Source organism: Trichomycterus rosablanca, chromosome 3 (genome assembly GCF_030014385.1).
Source record: "Trichomycterus rosablanca isolate fTriRos1 chromosome 3, fTriRos1.hap1, whole genome shotgun sequence".
In the NCBI taxonomy this organism is placed as follows: Eukaryota; Metazoa; Chordata; class Actinopteri; order Siluriformes; family Trichomycteridae; genus Trichomycterus; species Trichomycterus rosablanca.
The window spans coordinates 15,236,461-15,240,433 of NC_085990.1; the positions used below are offsets into that span (position 1 = coordinate 15,236,461).

At 39.7% G+C, this 3,973-nt stretch overlaps 1 long non-coding RNA gene across 1 annotated transcript; it reads right to left on the reverse strand.

The window, feature by feature from the left end:
- Positions 1-238: 238 nt before the first annotated feature.
- LOC134310322 (uncharacterized) lies at positions 239-792 on the reverse strand. The gene is made up of 2 exons (XR_010011286.1): positions 620-792; positions 239-377 (listed from the first exon to the last, which is right to left on the reverse strand). It is a non-coding gene; the product is annotated as an uncharacterized LOC134310322 (long non-coding RNA).
- Positions 793-3,973: the final 3,181 nt, after the last annotated feature.

A 3,973-nucleotide genomic window follows, 5' to 3' on the forward strand; every position in this document is an offset into this window, starting at 1 on the left:
AAAAAAGTTAAGTAATGTATAATGAAAACTTGAGTTAGCATAACTTAAAACATTAAGTTATTACACCTAAAAGGCAAGTTGATTAAACTTTCTTTTTTTTTGTTATACCAACTGCTTTTCCCAATAATTCTACTTAATATCTTGAGCTCAATGGAAAAAACTATTGATTTCTTCTTAGTTTTCATGTTAATTACATTTTAAATATGAATTACAAATGTTTATAGAAAAACAGACACAATTATAAAATTATTTTTCTTTATTTCACTTCAGAAGTATTTACTTAAAATACAACATGTCAAGAAAACATCTTTAAAACTGTACAAACTGTATATAAAGTTCTGATGAAACACAAACAGCCACTCACAGTAACCATGAACCTGTAAAACAACAAAAAGAAACAAGAAACAGAAGTATTAAAATCAACATTAATAGCATTAATTTAAGGATTAAAATAAAGCAAGTCAGCACACTCTTTGCTTCGTATGAAGGCTAGCATGCTAACATGCTAGCATGTAGCCTAATTACGGCAAATAAAGCATCGCTGTTTGATTATTTATTTAGTGTCAACATTAAGATCATTTATTTTAAACAAAATTGTTAAGTAAAGTACAACACTTACCAACATTAGACGGAAGATGAAAAGCCCCATCAGACTGGTGTACATGCTACTCAAAAATAGCATAATGAGGAAGAAAATGTTTGTCCACTTAGTTTAACAAAGGTTCCACTTCACAAAAGACATTTCAGGAAGACAAGTTTACTTTTGCAAAAAGCCTTAAATGAAAAGTAAAAAGTAATTTGTAACAACAAGTTACAAAAGTTAAAACAAATGGCTGCCTGATTCACCAACAGCGAGCTGAAAAAAGGCGGACTTACATGTAAATGGGGGCGTTTTTCTGTTTTATTACCTTAACTTTTTAAAGTTAATCTGATAGAAAAGTAATTTTTTTTGTTTAGTAAACTTAAATCTTTTAGCACATTTAAATGTGTACTCAAATTAGTACAATGTACTCTGCATTTTAGAGTAGAGCAAAAAAACTTAAATAATTTATGTATGTTGTACTAAAAATGTTTGATTAAATATAAAGTCCGGGCTTACAGTGTACATACAAGTACATATTGAAACGAAACAGCGTTCCTTTAGGATCACGGTGTAACACGGTACAAAAAGTGCAAGACAAAACAGTGTAAATACAACAATAAATACAAAGAATCCTATAATAATCCTATAATAAAGTAGTATAAAAGCTGAGATTTTGAGGAGCAAAGATTGGCAGAGGATCACAAAAAGTATTGAAATGTTTAAAAACAATGTACCTCAAAGAAAGATTGGTAAGGTTTTGCATATTTCTCCCTCTACACAGTGCATAATATCATTAAACAATTTGAGGAATCTGAAGGAATTTCACTGCATAAAGGGCAAGGGCACATGCCCTTGTAAAAACAGAAGCCTCACTTTACTGTGAAACAATAAGCCTTATGCTAACTATGTACAGAAGTGGTGTTGAAATTGTTGGAGAGAGATGGAAGAATGAGTGCTTGCAGCCTTTAGTGAAACATATGGTAGGTATGTCCTGTTTTGGGGCTGCATTTTTGCTAGTTGAGTTAATGAATTTGTCCAAATGTTTTAATTCATCATGCCATTCATACTGGAAAGCACCTGATGGGTAATGGATTTATTTTATTTAGCATGATAATGTTATGATGTGGGGAGGAAGGACCCAAGGATGCGGAGGTTTAACTAAAAAAGGGTTTTATTTACAAAATCATAAACATAATATACATAAAATAAAAGGAATAACAATAACAAAAAACACTTCGGGGAATCCCGAAGGCAGCCGGACGTCGGGGGCTGAAAAGGAACAAAAAAAAGCATACAAAAGAAAAGGGGAAGCGCGAGGCGCGAACCCAGGACTCTTGCCTCCCGACCGGGAGCTTTAACAGCCTGCCACAGCGGCGCTAGTGGCAGACTCGCTCCCGGCGCTATTGAAGCAAAGAGTGGGTTCGCGAGATGGAACACCTCGCGCTGTTGGCCGAAGAAGGGGGGGTAACACCGACAATAGCTGCGTGGCATGGCGCTTTCCAGCAACTTATGCTGGCTAGAGCCATGCCAGCTACCGGGTGTGATTGATTTGCGGGTTTCAAAAGTTAAAGGCAAAGGCGCTGTCACCAGCCAGGGTGGCTGGGAAGTGGCCATTTGCTCATGCGCTCCAGAGGGCGGAACGTGACGCTGTCACCAGCGCTTTGCGCTGGGAGGGGGTCACGTTCCTCTGGGCGCAATAATGGGGTCTCTAGGTGGCGGCGGCACGGCGGCTCGACGGCTCGGCGGCAGCGGCCCGACAGCGACCTGAGGGCGGCAACCAGGCGGCGGCACTATGGCGGCAGCTTGGCGGCGGCGGCGGCGTGGTGGCGCCCACTAGCGGTGGCCCGGCGGCAGCGGCACGGCGGCGGCGGCACAGTGCGGCGGCACAACCTAGAGATAAAAAACAATAAACATAAAAGGACACCGCAGTGTCAAACAAACTCAAAGAAAGAAAAAAGAATCAGCCAACAAGAGCAGAAGGTGCGACGGCTACAGCTCTGCACCTATCCCTTAAATAAGGGAAGGCACAGGTGTAGCCCATTCGCCCTAACGAGCTGGCCAGGTATTTAAAGGCACAGCTCGTTTCTGCTCTGTAAGGCCTGTGGCGTCAGGGAGAGATGGTACATTCCCCTGATGCCACAGAGCCTAACAGATAACAATCCCAAGCACACTGCTAATGCAGTGAATTGCAGTGAAAACAGCTGATAAAACACTGACAGTCATAGATTGGCCTCCACATAATCCAGATCTGAATGTTAAAGATGCAGTATAAGATTAGCTGAAAAGAAAAAGAAATCAAAGGACTCTGGGAAGTTCTAAAAGAAGCTTGGTATAATATACTTCAGGACAGTCCTCCCAAATGAGTTCAAGATGTGTTTAGTGCCAAGGGAGGTCTCATTACATACTAACTTTTGCCTGTGGAAGCCACTTTATTCTGAACATTGTGTTATTTTAAATGTGTACATAAATGTGTACATACCTGTATATGAGAGGATTGGTTCTGTTGCAATTGTTATTTCATCTTATATGTAAAAAAACACCTGTTTTATTTGTTACACACCCTGACTTCCCTTGTGTAGGAAATGTGAGATTAAAATTTCAGTTTGAAATTCAAGGTGGGTAAACGACAATTATTCGAGTATTAATATTAATAGTGCCTGTTTCTAGTGCTGGCTGTGATCAGTAATGACAGTGCAATCAGATCAAGGTCCAATCATTATCTTTTGTAATGAAACTTCAAAGGAAGGCGGAATGCAGACAGGCAGACACACAGGCTTTTTTTGGGTGGGGGTGAGAATATTTAACCGGATATGGGTAAATCAGCAGAAGGATGTAAAACAGGGACTATGTCTAGACAAGTAAAAATTCAGGTAATACAAACAGATTGACTTGTGCCGTAAGCTAACTTCCCACAATTAACGCAGAAAGTTAGCATTTATCCACATGGCAGTCTTGCATTCAACATTCCAATTCATCTTTCGTAAGATGTTCTTAGACGTGTGTAAAGGTAAGCCAGAAGAAACCATTTATAAACTTTGAGATTTGTGCTACAGTTTTGGGCTAATGTTACTTTGTGATGCAGCTTTGAATTCCATGTGTCACACCAGCTGTGGCTGCTCCTCCGTGCTACCAGGGATCCCAGTCTCTGGAATTCAAAATTTCAGCCATTTCCTGATTGCCGGCCATTTTGTAGATACACATGTTGCCTCTTGTTGCCTTACCTGCATTTCTGAGTGTTCTCTTGTGCTTTGGATTTGATTGGCTGATTATTTGGATCTCTGGTGTTTGACCTTGAATTGCCTTGTGGATTTCGACTGGTGTCTGCCCATATTCCAGATTTTTCATAAAAGCAGATTAATCATGTAATATTATTCATGTCAGACTATTGAT